This window comes from Mastigoproctus giganteus, chromosome 9 (genome assembly GCF_048544385.1).
Source record: "Mastigoproctus giganteus isolate SK-2022 chromosome 9, ASM4854438v1, whole genome shotgun sequence".
In the NCBI taxonomy this organism is placed as follows: Eukaryota; Metazoa; Arthropoda; class Arachnida; order Uropygi; family Thelyphonidae; genus Mastigoproctus; species Mastigoproctus giganteus.
The window spans coordinates 83,795,423-83,812,408 of NC_143583.1; the positions used below are offsets into that span (position 1 = coordinate 83,795,423).

At 39.5% G+C, this 16,986-nt stretch overlaps 1 long non-coding RNA gene across 1 annotated transcript in view; it reads right to left on the reverse strand.

Moving 5' to 3' along the window:
- Positions 1–14,958: 14,958 nt before the first annotated feature.
- LOC150080506 (uncharacterized) overlaps positions 14,959–16,986 on the reverse strand; it is a 55,594-nt gene continuing 53,566 nt past the window's right edge. Inside the window, exon 3 of the long non-coding RNA XR_016547425.1 lies at positions 14,959–15,186. This is a non-coding gene — a long non-coding RNA (uncharacterized LOC150080506). The remainder of the gene's footprint in view (positions 15,187–16,986) is intronic.

Consider the following 16,986-nt stretch of genomic DNA (forward strand, 5'->3'; position numbering starts at 1 on the left):
GGTCACCCGGAAAGTTACTTCATCTACCCCTGTGTATTGTCTGTAAATTGGGTGTTCTCTGGTTGATTTGCCTAATTTACTGGAAAAAAAAAAAAAAACTTGCTATCTACGCCTTATATAGACTACTTCAGATACGGAGTGAAAAAAGCCCATAAAAGTTCCTCGCGTCATCGACAGGATTCGAACCTGGTCTCTTTGAACCCATGTGGGGAGGACAGTGACTTTTCCCATTTACTGTCCTACCATTTACTATCTGGTAGGATAGTAAATGGGAAAAGTGAAGGTGGTCTCGAAATTGCCAAGAACAAGTATTTGCAGGTTCAGTATAAAGAAACAATTACCCAGCCTCATCAAGTTGTTGAAATCAGAAAGAAATAGAAGATAGCTGCTATGCAATGATTTCAGCTGCGAAGAAAGTTTTCTCTTGGAACTCCAGGAATGCATGCAGCTCTGCAATAACATCATTGTTGGTGGGGAAATGGATGCCAGCCAGGTACTTTTTAATAAAAAATAGGTGAAAGTCTGATAGCGTTAGAACTGGCGAATATGTGGGACAATCCAAGGTTTCAAATTTGCACTCATGCAGTGCAGCCACGGGGATGACAGACTAGAAAGCAGCTACGTTTTCCTGGTTGAACAAGACTTCTTTGCTGAGTTTTCCTTAGCGTTTTTTACAGATGTTTTCACGCAAACGCTTCACAAGGCCAGTGTAATATGCCATTGTGACTGTCTGGCCTTTCTGAAAGTAATCCAATAGAAACACTCCACCAGCATTGCCCCCTCCCCCCCCCGAAAAAAAAGAAAAAAACGTATGCCATCACCTTTCCAGCCGAAGGAATCGTCATGGCTTTCTTTATATGGGGTTGTTGTTGTTTTTGTAGCAGGATTTTAGGAGCATAAGCGACTAATGCCGTATTGCTCCGTGTGTAATGTCTGTAAATCACGTGTATTCTGTGGTCGATTTTCTGTTATGCTGGATGAAAAATCCGAGTTTCAGGGAGCAAAACCATTCTACCCTCGCCTGAAACCTACGAACTCGTTGTGAAAAAAGCCCATAAAAACTCCTCCCGTCATTGAGGAGCCTCGAACTCAGGTCTTTTCCACCCGATGTGGGGAGGACTGCTTTTACGGGGAAAAGAGCTGCTGTTGTTGTTATTTGGTTTTTAGGAGCATTAGCAACTAAGGCCATATTGCTCTGGGATATGCGGTGGTCATTCCACGACCTTTCCGCATCCTCCGTATTTGGTGGTGACGGGCTCGAACCCCGGTCTAATCAAGAAGCGTGTGCTACGCACTGCTGCTCCTTCCCACCTGGCTACCGAGGCGTGCGAAAAGAGCTGCGTTTACACTGTACGGACTACACCTTTGTCTCTGGTTGAAAGTAATGGAATCACGTCTCATACAAGGCCACAAACCTGCAAGGAAATTAGCTGGATCTGCTTGAAAACGATGCTAATATTTATTTGACTTGAAAACTCTGTGCGGTTTTCATCTACTGTTAACAACATTTGGACCATCGTGCCAACATCTTTTTCATAGCGAGAATATCTGTTATCCTGTAGTAGACACGTTGGCACTATGCAAACTATCACTATTTGTTCGCTCATCATCAGATCATGCACATTATCAACAACTTGTGGAGTGATGGACGTTTCAAGTATTCCACAGAGTGGGTTATCAAAGAGGCTGTCCCTCGGATAACTTTTGTTTTTCACTTCTTAACCATGAATTGCGAAGGGAACACCCTCTTGCACTGTTGTAACTATATCCACATGAAGTGCCTTTGGTATAGTCCCTTTTTTCCCAAATAATGGCTGGCTTCACAGTGACTGATATTGTCCATCTTTAATCATTCACAAAACTTTGTTTTAATTACAAATGCAAACCTCTAATTAAAAAGAGACTTTAATATAACTGCATGACTTGGTGTGACAGTTTTGAAGTGTTATACATTAAGTACAGAAATTTCTAGCACTGTCCCCTTTCATGCTAAGGCCAAGAATTTTTAAACTTTCCTTGGTAAAATTCTGATTCTCTTCTCAAATATTCCTGTAGTAGCAAAGTTTTACAGACTATTGGCGAGATTCCAGAAGCAATTTGGCAAAAAGAGCCTGTTTGATGTGAAAACAACTATAGCGGCACCTAACAATGGAATATAACGGAAATGCAAATGTTGTGGTCAAATATTTTTATTGTTGCAATCATACTAAGGAAGTATGATTTTGACGTCACAAACATACTTCCTTAGTTCTTCCATACTTTCACAATTATGACATCGGTGTGCCAATGTAGTCTCGATGTCACAATCATACTTCCTGCAGTTACTACTGCAGAATTATGATTGTAAAGTCATATTATTCTACAAATGGATTTCGCAAACCTCTTTTCAAGCCAAGGATGTTGTCACATAAAACATATTTCGTGCGTTCAGAGTACGCACGCTTTATTTTTATTTATTTATTTTTTTTTAACTTTTTTTTTTTTTTTTTTTTTTTGGTAGTTGGCGGCGCATCGGCTTCTGTGGCCATAATGCACCTCCCAAGGTTTTTGCAGTACTTTAATCCAAGCCTGAGGCGGGATTACAACTCGCGACCTTTGGGTTGCCAGGCAGGCACTTTACTCACCCGGCTAGCCCGGTCCGCTTTTTAACTTTCAAGAAAGTTCCTCAAGAGCACTGAGATAAACACAGAGTTTCAGTTTTTATGAACAGCATATTTCAAAAAATAAATAATAGTTTGTAGATCACCCAAGAATATTATGGATAACTTTTTTGTTATTAATCTCTTTATTAAACTGTTATTAGTAATGGTAAAGGTAATAGTAATGGCAAATGATGCAAGAAATCAAGCTTATAATAGCATTAACCAAAAAAAAAAAAAAAAAAAAAAAAAAAAAATTCCAGTTCACCCAAAGGTACCCTGCAAGAATTTGTCTAGTTCTCCATTGAATTTATTCAATCCATCCATTTTCATAACAACAGATGGAAGCGTATTCCAACAATCAACTACCCGCTGGCTGAAGTCAAATTTGCGCACATTAATCCTGCAACCAAACTTGAATTTATGCAGTGTTGTAGTCGTAAAATTAGCAGCAGGTATACTCTATGAATGTTACGAAGAGCAGAGAGTATACTGTGCATATCAGGCTTATTAATCGAATTCCAGAGGATATACGGCTTATACCCTCTGTCAGTGGCGGACTGGGTATAAAAATATTGGTTGCCTGGAGACAAAGGGGGGGGGGGGCTCGCCCACAACTATTATATTTTCAAGTTACTAAAAGGTCATTAACATTTTTAATAATACTGTCTAAGGTTATAGCAAAGGGCCCACTTACCATCGGGCAAACCGACACCCTGACCAGTCTGCCACTGCCCTCTGTAAATATTTACTGAACATTTAATTTTCAGTAAATATTTTAATCATATTTGTTTTTCCAAGTCTTTCATAAACGAGAAGGTATACGGTTATTCACCAAAAAAATCGAGAGGGTATACAACGTATACCCTCCACTACAGCTCTGCTCATGTGGGCAGTCTCAGCAAAAGGCAAGAATACCATTAACATTCAGCTTACTTAGTCCAATCAAGGCTTTAAACACCTCAATCAGATCTCCCCGCAGGTGCCTGGTCTCAAGACGCTGTGATTTTCAGAACTATTATTATGAATTATTAAATAATACAATTAACATTAAATGATATATCACATATTTTTATTAAAGATTTTTATTAATATTAATGACTTCCTTCCGCTTGCCCTAGAGGTAGCAAAGTTGGAAAAATCGGCGTCCCCCACACTGGGTGGAAAAAATTTATGTTCCAATTTTGAAGAATGATGCAAGGGATTTTTAAGGGCCTTTTTTACAACTTGGCTGAGTTAGTCAGTCTAAGACTAGGGTAGCATGTTTTTATTTTAATCCTGGAACCTCCAGTTTTTAATCCGCATATAGCAAATCGACCACAAAATACAAGCAATTTACACACATTATGTATATGGCGCAATATGGTAATGACTCTTTAATGCACCTGAAACCCTACAACCACCATCAAATCCGCTTGGGTATAAAACCACATCTCCCCCACTTTTAGAACTTGTGATAACACCAAAGTTCCACATAGAGGCGAGAGGAGGCTTTCTGGAGTGTGGAACTAATCCCGTAGGCGTGACAAGTCCTAAAAGACCGGACAAGGGTCTACACAGAATGAGGAAGCTATCGTTTTCGAGAGCGGGTGGCAGTACCGAAATGCTTTAGATGCTGTAAGTTCGGCCACTCCAGCCACGTCTGTTCCCAGACGGTCCCAACATGCGGACATTGCACTGAAAAGGGCCACGAATAAAAAGAATGCCCACACAAAGACAAGGAAGCCACATGCGCAAATTGTAAAACAATGAAACTCGAATATACACACTCAATCAGGGATCCTAACTGCCCAATCTATATAAAAGCCAAGAACACCTACCAAAACAGTATCGATTAGGGGTACAAAAATTAAGAAATATAACACAACCATGATCAAAATAATACAAACAAATGCCCAGCGAGCAAAAGCGGTGGCTGACCAGATTCCGGTCAAGGCTAATGAAGAGAACATAGACGTTATTATATTACAGGAGCCGTATGTCCATGCAAGGCGGGCGGCGGGCTACTCACTACAATATCTGGGGAGATTCCCTTGGATTGGAAAAGTGCAAATGTATCTCCCATACATAAGGGTGGCTCTAAAAGTGAAGTGGGAAATTATCGACCTGTCAGTCTGACTTCAGTAGTAGGGAAAATCATGGAGGCATTGATCAAGGGTGGAATTCAGGATCATTTGGATAGAATTGAAATTCTCAAGGATACTCAGCATGGTTTTGTAAAGGGAAAATCATGTTTAACAAATCTGGTTCGCTATTTCGAAAGGGTCACTCACGAGCTGGATTTAGGGAATAATTTCGACATTGTTTATTTAGATTTCAGCAAAGCTTTTGACTCAGTCCCACATGAGCGGTTGCTTTATAAGCTGGAACAGGTTGGAATCACTGGGAAAATCCTTAGATGGATAGAAGGATGGCTTCAGGGCAGGAGGCAGAGGGTTGTGATAAATGGCTATTCCTCAGATTGGGTTGATGTAAGAAGTGGGGTTCCCCAAGGATCAGTATTAGGACCACTGTTGTTTTTAATTTTCATAAACGACGTTGATGAAGGGATAGAGGGCGTGATGTCTAAATTTGCAGATGATGTTAAAATTGGTAGAGTAGTTAATGATCACTGTCAAGCTGAGCTTCTTCAGAGAGACCTAGATAGACGTCAAGAATGGTCAGAAAAATGGCAGCTGTGCTTTAATCCAACAAAGTGTAAGGTATTACACCTGGGAAACAGTAATCCCAAAATAACTTATTCACTTGGTGGAGTTCAACTAAACCCAGTACTGGAGGAAAGGGACTTGGGTGTTACGATACGGTCAGACATGAAATTCTCTGAGCATTGTAAACAGGTTGCAAGGAAGGCCCATGGTGTCCTATCGATGATCTATCGAACTTTTGCAAGTAGAGATAGGGACGTGATAATCCCATTATATAAGGCCTATGTTAGACCACACTTGGAATACTGTGTTCAAGTATGGAGACCGCACCTAAAGAAAGACATCGAGCTTCTTGAAAGGGTGCAAAGAAGGGTAACTCGCCTGGTGAGATCGGCAAAAGGGCGTCCTTATGAAGAAAGACTTCGAATATGTGGGTTGCAGAGTTTGGAAACTAGACACCTTAGAGGAGATTTGATTGAGGTGTTTAAGGCTCTGAGAGGCATCAGTAAGCTGAATGAGGACAAAATTTTCAAGATTATAAATGATGCTAGAACTAGGGGACATAAATTCAAGTTACGCGGGGAAATGTTTAGATTGGACTGCAGGAAGTTTTATTTTAGCCAGCGAGTTATAAATTACTGGAATAAGTTGCCTTCATGGGTGGTAGAGGCCGACAGTTTGGGGAAATTCAAAGGTCATCTGGATAGTACTTTCGGGTAAGGGAAGCGCATAGGATGATAGGATTAATTTCCTTTTTATTTAATTTTTAATTTCATTTTATTATTTTTATTTCTTTATTAATTATTATTATTTATTTATTTAATTTTTGTTTTTATCATTGTTTTGTTCGGATTTTTATTTTTTTTTTATTTTTTTTATTTTATTTTTTTTTTTTGGCTGGTGCAGCATAAGCCATAGGCTTTCTTGCACCATACGGCCGTTACTAATACTAATACTATATAAAGCGATCCACACAGAGGAAGACACCCCGTGGGCGGCGGTATTGGTCAGAAAAAAGAATATTACCGCAACAAGAATAACGCAACTATGCATGGCTTGGGCAGCCTGGGCCCAACTCATCACAGCACTGGGTTCCCTCTACGTGGTGGCTCTATACACTAGACCGGGACAAGAAATAGAGATCGCCATCAACTACCTACGCTACCTACACTACCTACAGAACACCCTGCCAAACGAAAGAATCATAATAGGCGCGGATGTAAACTGCCGCTCCCCGCTATGGTATAGTGCTACAGATGATATCAAAGGGACAGCAAACGGACAGCAGCTTGAGAATTACCTGACAGGATCACAGTTAGCGGTCCTAAACCATCCACACCAGTTACCGACATTCTGTAACACCCTCTGGGAGGCCACAATCGACATATCCTTAGCCACTAGGAACCTAGCTAACCACATGGCCGACTGGAGGAAGCCTGGACCACCGAGTTATAACTTGCACAATAACAAGGACAATGACATGAGTGACAACAATCAACCAACGATGCCATAGATATGCAGTTGCCAAAGCGAACTGGCCGCTATTCAAAGAACTACTGACCACAGCGATCAACAGTAACCCACTAACCCTGAACCCATTGAACAACCCGGACGACTTGCAGAAAGGTACTACGAAACTGATGAAAACTATCAGTAACCAAGCAATAAGGAAAAAACACCCCCAACTGGGGGCAGTACCCTGGTGGACTCGAGAAATTTCCACGCTCCGGTGGCAAACGATAAAAGCAAGGACTTTCAGAGGGCCCGCAGATCATGGCCTGCAAACGAAGTCGAAGCCCTGAGACGGCAATATAGGGAGACAAGAAACCGCTATATTGATGCCATTAAGAAGAGCAAAAGACGCTCTTGGGAGCTCTTAGTATCCACAGAAGGAAACACTCACCCCTGGGGCTTAGTCTACAAGGTAACCACCAACAAAATGCCTAGAGGGGAGGTGAACGCCACCACCAGGACCCGGCAGGAAACCTTACCACGGCCTGGGAGCAGTCGATGGACAACATACTGGACACAATCTACCAGAAACCAGCGATGCCGATACTACCAGCACAGAGCGAAATATGCGAGAGCAATGCCAGTTACATCAATCAAGCAATGGAGCCCCCCTTTACCAATGACGAGCTCAGCGTGGCAGATAGTCGAGTAAGAAGCAACAAATGTCCAGGTCTCGACATGATTGAGCCTGAAATTTTAAAGAAAACTGTTGAATACGCACCATACCTATTGTCACCCTATACAACAGATGCCTGGAAGCCGGCCACTTTCCAAAGGCATGGAAAACGGCCAACTTAAAACTAATTCCAAAAAACCCAACAAAAAACCCAGATGCATATCGACCCATCGCACTGCTCTCGGTGGTAAGTAAAGTATTTGAAAGACTACTTCACAGAAGAATAATTGCCCACTACGGAAAAGCTGGACTCCATGCCGCAAATCAGTATGGCTTCAAGCCAGGGACCTCGACAGTGGACGCACTGGGAAACCTATTCAAGACTGTGCAAGAATGTAGAAAAAAGTACCTGCTTCTTATCTCGGTTGACTTTTCTGGGGCGTTTGACTCACTTTGGTGGCCAAGTGTCCTGGCGAGGTTGAGGGAGGCAGGGGTGCTAACAAACCTATTCAAGGCCATGAAAAACTATTTATCACATAGAAGAGTGGAGATCAATGGAGAATACAAAAAGGTCACAAGAGAATTGCACAGAGGCCATCTGCAGGGGTCGGTGCTGTGACCACTCCTGTAGAATATGGTGTTAGATGAGTTCTTGGTGATGGATCTGGGACCCGTCAGGACACAAGCATTCACTGATGACCTGATATTGATCGTGGGAGCGAATTCCCGGGCCCAGTTGAAAATCCAAGCAAACCAGGCGCTGCAGAAACTACAGCAATAGGCCGCAAAACACCAGCTCAAAATTTCACCCATAAAGCCCTCTTCAATCCTGCTTAAAGGAACCCTGCAATTGGACGATCGCTGCAAATAAAAATTGACAATGCCACTATTAAGTTCGTAAACCGACTTAATGGTGACATTGAGTACATAGGTACTCAATGTCACTATTGAGTATCTGACAATTAAGTACCTAGGCATGGTCCTGGACAACAACCTCTTGTTCCAGCCGCACCTAAATTACATAAGAAAAAAAAATCAGGAGCTATTCTGCACTGGTAGCCAGAGTTACTACGAAAGATTGGGGACTCAAAAAAGAGAACCCTGACGCTATATTACAAGACGTTTCTCCCAGCAATTACTTATGCCTCAGCAATTTGGTTCCAAAAACTGCATTGGCAGTGAATACAATTCTGGACATGATCCAAAGGACCATACTCTTAACTACGACGCGTGCGTGTAGTACAGTGAGTACCCCAGCACTGCAGGTACTCGCTGGAGTGCTTCCTTTGGACCTGAAGGTCATTCGCACAGGTCTGCTATACTTGCTATCCAGGGGAGTGGCGGCCACACATCTGGACTACACAACTGACCCAGCAAACAACCTAAAAACAGAAAAAACTAGACTACAGACCCACCTGCTAAAATTATGGCAGAGAAGATGGATGGAGACTACCAAGGGCGAGATATCTTCTGGTTATCTACCAGACCTCCAGAAAATCGACCCAAAACAGCCGACCTGGTACTTCCCAGGGTACATTTGACCTCTCTAATAACAGGACACGGACCCTACAATGAGAAGCTGCATGGATTCGGACTCACTGAGGACCCCAACCGTACATGCGGGGAGACAGAAAGCTGGGATCACATAGTGTACAAGTGCCCACAATATGAAGACCTCAGAGGGGTACTTATAACAAAAATAAGATACCTACCAAAAGGATTGGAATCCCATTTCATAGATACTGAGGATGAATATAGAGCATTATCCCAGTTTGCACAAGACCTCTTCATCAGGCAAAGGACATTAATCACCATCTACAATGACTGACATCAAGTACCACTATTGAGACACCGGCCAGGACAATGTAAGGGCTGAAACTAAAGATGAGGGACACAAGCACAAGGACTTCATATGGTGATCTGAAGAGGGTACTCTAGTCCCCTCCTCTCCACCCTATATCTTCTACTCTGGTGGGGCAGGGGCATTCCCCACCGAAAACTGGGGCTACCTACTCTAGCGAAAGCCCTACACACCAAAAACTTAACATGTCTAAATTACCTTACGCCCATAACTTGGCCTAGCAAAACTGAGCAATTCTACCCCTACGTTGACACGTTTCTTTCTTCTCTTTCTTTTTTTTTTTTTAAAGTCCTAGCCGCCGAAATCTCAGGAAATTAAGCAGCAGGACCTGCCAGAGTGAAACTGGGTTCTTGGTGTCTCCATGGGGCGTAAGTTATTGTTATTGTTATTTTGGTTTTTAGGAGCATTAGCAACTAAGGCTATATTGCTCTGGGATATGTGGTGGTCATTCCCTGACCTTTCCGCATCCTCCATATTTGGTGGTGATGGGCTCGAACCCCGGTCTAATCAAGAAGCGTGTGCTACGCACTGCTGTTCCTTCCCACCTGGCTGCGGAGGCGCCGGGGCGTAAGTGGGGCAACGTTGGGCCTCAGTAGGGGCCCAGCGGCTAAATGACCAGATGAACGATGGTACCAGGCATCACACATATACAGAGTCCATACACGTTTAAATCTCTGGCTTTTCCAGTCAACTGGTTCACCCACAATGTAAACTACGCAGAGATGGGGGGAACCCCTGGTGCCGTTTGAACACACTTTACACTTTTAGAACTTGTTCTTCCAAATTGATGGAAGAAAAACAGGAAATGTTTGTAAAGCAGTACTCACCAGAGGCTGATTAATTCAGTCATAGTGAGAAGAAAGCCAAAAAAAGTTCTTTGCCCGTTTCAATCTATATCGAGCCAATCCCGTCCTTTTCAATCTTGGGAATCGGAAAACTCAGTAGCCAATTAATTGTTTAAGAAAATTGTAATTGTTTTGATCTTAACTACCTCTTACTACACTAGATTAAAAATTAAAGAACCAGAATAAGTTAAAAAAACTGTTTTGTTAATTTATGAAACAGTATTAATGACACATTTAATGTCTATAAATATGTAAATTAACAATACAAGTATTATCTACGACTAGGACTGTGTTAATCCATTTTAGCACCTGAGGCAAGAATGAAAAATTGCGCTCTACTGTTAACAATGGCAACATTGGCAATTATTTAATCTTTGTTTTGGCGCCCCTTTCAGCTTTGAGTGAGGCAAGAGCCTCGTTCGCCTCACCCTTGGCACGGCTCTGTCTCTGACTCCAACTTCCAAGTGATTGTTAAATTAGTGACACAGAATGAATTATCATTCTTGGATAACGGCTGATGTAAGGCCAGAGGTTCCTAATGGGGCCTGCTATTTGCAATCCCACCTGGAGCATGTCAGCGGTGTTCTGTTGACCTGGATCTTGCTGGCTGGCTGCACTCTCCAACCGTTTGCATTAGTACAGTAGTTATATTCACTGGCTCCCACACAAGGTGGAAAAGACCCAGGTTCGAATCCCATCAATGATGAGACGAACTTTTATGGGCTTTTTTTCACTCTGTAGCTAAGTTATTCTGTTTTAGGCATGAACAGCAAGGTTTCTTTTTCTGGAAACTCGGGCATATCGATTGACCCAAGATCACACGCAATTTTTTTTTAACATATTACACGAGATGAGTTTCTGGGTGGCCTTATATGATGGTCTTTGCACTTTCAAACAGAAGATAGTGGTTCAATAAGCAAGCTCTGTGAGGACATGAATGATCATCCATTAAAAGAACATTTGATGAATTTCTCTCGAAGAGCAATTCATCAAATGTTCGAATGCATATGAAAAAAGAATCTCATCTCATTACATTGCAGACATGAGAAGTACTCCTGGGATTGAATGTCTTCAGCAGTGACTCTGCCCCATTCTATCAAACCAAAACCATCACATGAATAAAATGTTTTTTTTTTTTTTTCCCACGTTGAAAATTAGTTCTCCATTTCTCTAAGATGAGCACGTAGAGGAGCCTACTGAAGTGACAAAAACCTATCGCTCCCGAGTCCAGCCGACTTGATGTTAGCACAAATGGCCTTTTGTGCAGGAGTAAAGGAAAACCACACAGCTGGTTGACGTGAATAAACACCCTTCTAAGGACGCACTTGTTGTTGGGTTTTTTGGAGCATTCACAACTAAAGCCATGTTGCTCCGTGTATATTTTCTGGAAATTGTGTGTGTTCTGAGGTCGATTTTCTGTTTGCTGGACGAAAAACTTGAGTTTCCGGAAGAAAAACCCATGCTATCCTCGCCTGAGATTGACTAACTCAGCCAAGTTGTGAAAAGGCCCATAAAAATTCCTTCCGTCATCGATGGTATCCGAACTCAGGTCTTTTCCACCTGGTGTGGGGAGGATGGCGATCCTACCAACTATGCTACCCACGAGGGCTCGGGAAGCACTCTGTTGTCTCTATGATGCTTAGTGGTAATGCTAGACAAGCTGTCTTGCTTGGACTTGACATATACTGATAATGACTCTCTCGAAATTCTGTTGACATTATCAACAGAATTTCGAGAGAGACAGAGTTGTATATATTGTAACAGATTTCGGTCAACTTATAACAATAGAAATCATGTACAGCCACTTCAACTTGACTTCTTCCTGCCTCCATTTTCTGGTATCTCTTAAATTTTAAAGATGATGGCACACTTATATATGGAAAATTTCCTATTGTTTTGTAAACTTATTCATGCAAATTCAAACAAAACTTCCATTTCAAGACCTGATACTTTGTATACGAACGAACACATTCAACAACGAACCTAAATTCATACAGATAAAAGATTGGTTGCTTGTTAAAGACTTTTAGTTGCTTCAGTAACTTAGGCCATATTGCTCCGTATAAATATCTGTCAATTGGGTGTATTTTGTAATAGAACCAATATCCAATTGGGGGTGGGGTGGGGGGGATCAATTGGATAGAACTGGACGAAAAGCTGAAGTTTCCGGAAAAAAAATCATGTTACCATCGCCTGAGACCAACTCAGCCATGTAGTGAACAAAAAAAATAAAATAAAATAAATAAAAAAAATAAAAAATACTCACTTCACTGACAAATTCGAAGTCGGGTCTTTTACATCTGGTGTAGGTTAAGGAGGTGATTATTCTTTTGTACAATGCAATAGTTAAGTCGCATCTCGAGTACTGCACACAGTTCTGCAGGTTTCAATTTGGGATGTAGACCTACTGGAACAGTTGCAGAGAAGGGCAACAAGATTGGTGGTGAAACAAAAGGGTGATTTTACCAAGAAAGGCTTCATTTCTGTAAATTGCAGCATTTGAAGACTAGGCACCTGCAAGGTGATCTGATTGACATGTTTAATGGATTGAGCAAGCTCAATGCTGAGCTTGTTCAATTAGGGTTACCATCTTCTGCACTCATAAAAAGAGGACATTTACATGTTTTGGGGCAAATAAAAGAGGACAAAAAGTTCATCTTGGATTAAAAAAAGAGGACAGAAAAGAGGGGACAAATATATTATGCAAATAATAAAATAAAGACAATGTAAACCACATTTACTGATGTTTAGGATTAGTACATTCATATGTCTTGAGAAATTATTTCTTTCAATAGCTCTGAATTGCCTCTCAAATGTGTAAAAATCAACGCATGACATATGATTGAAATTGTACTGCAAAAACAAAATACCTTTTACAGAATTGACATTTAACCTATTCCTTTCTTTCGTCCATTGACTTTGCATTAGAGAGAATACTCTCTCTACATTTGCATTGTCAGGAGGAATTGCAAATAAAAACTGGGCATTTTCAACAATTCTGAATGGAATTCAATATTTTTTGAATAACTACAATATTTGGCCCACTTTTCATGTATAAGCATGTTTTTAAAGTCTTTATTATTCATTTGACCCTCAAAAACTTTCTTCAAATTGTTAAATTGATCAAAACACTTAACATCATCAATTGTTACCCCTTTGTCAATCAAGTAGGAAATAGAACATTCTACATCGTTCCAGCTTGGTACTGCATCCATTTTCATCCAAATAAAACAGGAAATGGATTACATATGGTGAAGCCACTTATCTAAATATTCTATGCAATTTCTATACAGATTTTTTGTATCACTAGAAAATTTTCCACATCCAAGTACAAGTCCTTCATCATGTTTTTTGTATAGCATTCCTTTACTCTTAATGGCATGAAGTTGTGATCCATCCGTTCCGAGATAATTTCTTTCACTGAGACTAAGACATCTCGCACTTCTGCAGCTGAGTTACTTTCCCTTTCAATTCGCTGTATGTGCGTATGGAATACACTCATAAGTGATTGCATGAACCAGAGATGAATCTCACTAAATCCATTTTCAAAGAACCTTTTAATCACAATGGGAGGTTTTTCTTGGCACAGAAAATAAGCCTGTAAAGCTGGAAACATATCTATGAGCCTTGTGATGGTTGGAAATAATGAAAGCCATCTCGTCTTGCTGTGAGAAAGGAGCTGTCTATATTCAATCTCAACAAACTCACAGTATTCCTTAAGCTCTTCAGTCCGGACTGTATAATTATGAAAATACTGGTAAATTTTAAAAACAATGTTCTCTACATCAACTTCCCAAAGTTCTGCGGCATTCTGAAGACAATTGTTCAAAATATGTGCAGGGCAGCCCACTCCAATCAAAGTCTTGTTATGCAACAATTTCTTTAATTTTGCAAAGACATTCCCTTCTTCATTTCGTCTCAGTCCTCGAAACACTGTATTGCAATTGTCCCCAGTGAATGCAATACATTTTTCACACAAACCATTTTTTTTTTCAAGAGTTTCTTTAACATACGTAGAAATGGTATCTGCAGTCTCGTTAGGCATCTTCTGTAATTGAATTAATTTTGTTTGTAATCCTCCTTTACTTACGTCAAAATACTAAATAATTAATGGGAAAATTTTTTCAGAACCATAATTACTTCCATCAGTTGAAACCCCACAGTATGCAATTTTATTTTCTTTTAAAGTTTTTACAGTAACATTAAGAGAATGATCTGCAACTACAAAGTTTACAATGGCTTCTGTCTTGGTTCTAGTACAGGAAAATCTTTTTGCTATCTCAGAATCAAAAAATACATTTTATAACATGACAGTTGTGCAATCCATTGATTTGTAACTACTATGATGTTTAACAGTGTGAAAAGCAAAGGTACCCTGTGCAGCAGCCAGATCATATTCTATTTTACCGATAACTGACAAAACAATCTGTAAACTTTCCCAAAGAGGCCTCACACTGAACTGCTTTCTTGTGCTTCTCAGTTTCAATGATGCTTCAAATCACCAACCCCTTTATTGGCTACTGAAACATATGTCCCCATTCTGCAAACTTTACATTCAGCTTCCCGATCCTCTCGGCCAGATACAAAACATGGAAATTTGTTTTTCATCTCTTCTGTAAACATGAACTTCCTTTTAGGCATTTTAGGGGAAGTATAATATTAATTTTTATAATTGAAATAATAATAAATATTTTTTATTGTAAGTAGTGAAGCATAAATTTTATTAAGGTTAGGTTATGTTTTACATTCACAACTAAACTAATCTGATTGCAGAAAGTACCTACAGGTAGTGAAAAACAGTATTTTAAAAAAAGGTAAACTTTGATATTAAATAAACTAGTGTCTGCCTCTTGATTGGATCGTTGATAAGTATACCAAATTTAGTGGACAGTACGCAACTTTCGATCAATTTGGTGTGCACACAGCTCAAATCCACATTTTCATATGCTGCAATCAATTTCTAGAGAAAACAGTCCCTCTAACTGTCAATATTTATTTGACATGCTGGAATTACTGATTTAGAAAACGTCTTTTTTTTTGTTGTCTGCAATTTCTTTTGAGACCAAGCCTACAAAACAGAAGATGAAATAAAAGAATTAATAATATAAATTTAGAGAACTGAAAGCTTGACAGCCTAAATATGAGTGCAAGAATTTAATTATTTAAATTAAATTATGTCTGCTTTTCTTTTTCTATATGTACTAAAGCCACTTCATACCAACAAATGCAAAAAAAAAAAAAAAAAAAATAATAAAAAAATATATATAAGTATGACATAATGTAGTAGCTTCAAAAAACAAATTAAGTAGCTATTATAGCTATTATTGCAAATTAGCACTTACTGGGGGGGGAAAAAATCACAGCATCTGTTGCATAAATTATGCAGAGAAAAATGAAAAGAAATTAAAATTACACTAAATTGAAAAGAATCTTTGAATAAAACCAAGAGTTTTATAGGTTTTTTTATCTTTAAAATACATACTATCAAAAGTACTTACTTTAAAGATTATATTTCTGAACAATACCTTTAAATTTTTTTTTTTAATGGGCAAAAAACACGTGAAGAAACTGGACTGTGTATAGGGCATTTGAGTCTACCAGTATATTTTTTGAAGTAAGGCTTAAATTAGCATGACAATGCATGTCATCTTGAAGCAGGACGATTCCTTTCACCAGTTCTCCTAGTCACTCACATTTGATGCTGAGACACTGTTGTTATTTGATTTTTAGGAGCATTAGCAACTAAGGCCATATTGCTCAGGGAATATGAGGTGGTTGTTCCCTGACCTTTACGCATCCTCTGTATTTGGTGGTCATGGGCTCGAACCCCGGTCCAATCAAGAAGCGAGTGCTATGCACTGCTGCTCCTGCCCACCTGGCTATGGAGGTGCCGCTGAGACACTGGTGGTTCACAGGGTACCATACTGCTCTCTGTAATATTGGTATCAGATTCTTTAACATGGTGCCCATGGATGCCATAGCACCCTAAGTAAGTTCAGACCCATAAACTGGCAAGCACCTTTTCTGAGAAAGGATGTTTGGAGGAAATTCTAGGAATCAAGCATCAGCAATTTCAAGCTACTTAAAAAAAAAAAAAAAACACTATCTAAATAGAGCCAAATGGGTTCATTTCTTCACAGTGTAATATTTTCATGGAAAATTGCACATATTTTGCTTGGCTAATTACTATATATCAGATTACATGCACTAAAAAGCAGGTCAAATATGCACTGCAAATTTTACATTTATTACTTCTTTATAACAATTAATTAAACCACAATTTATTTGTATTCAACATGTTAAAGTAATAAAACTGTTTATGAAAAACTTTCCTTTCAAACTCACACCTGGAATAATATTTGTTACAATACACAATAATATATTTCTCAAAGTGGTCCATTGCAAATTTATGGCATTTATTGTCCAAGAACATTTTTTATATGCAGACAATAACCTTTCTACTTCTACATAAATGACTGGGTTATATTTAAAAATGTGAGCTGTTGAAGCTTCTACTTGAAATAGAAGTTCATTTACTTTCCCATTTATAAATTCATCTATTTTTTCTTAAAGTGTGAATCCCAAGTTCTTTTCTAAAACATTGTATTTTCCTATTTTTTCTCCTATGCTTCCAGGAACAATTGAAATTTTCAATTCAACTTTTTCCATCCCTCCAATTGTGCTGCTCAAAGAAAGTCCCCACATTTCATGTTCGATTATACAGCTAAGAAACCAGTTGAAATGGATCTCGATGAACAATAAATGTTTTCTACCCAAAGAATCAGAAAGCACTGTCTCAGCAATACTAATAGCTGCTGAATGCATATTATTCAAGGAATCAACAAATTCTTTTACAGAATAAATTTTT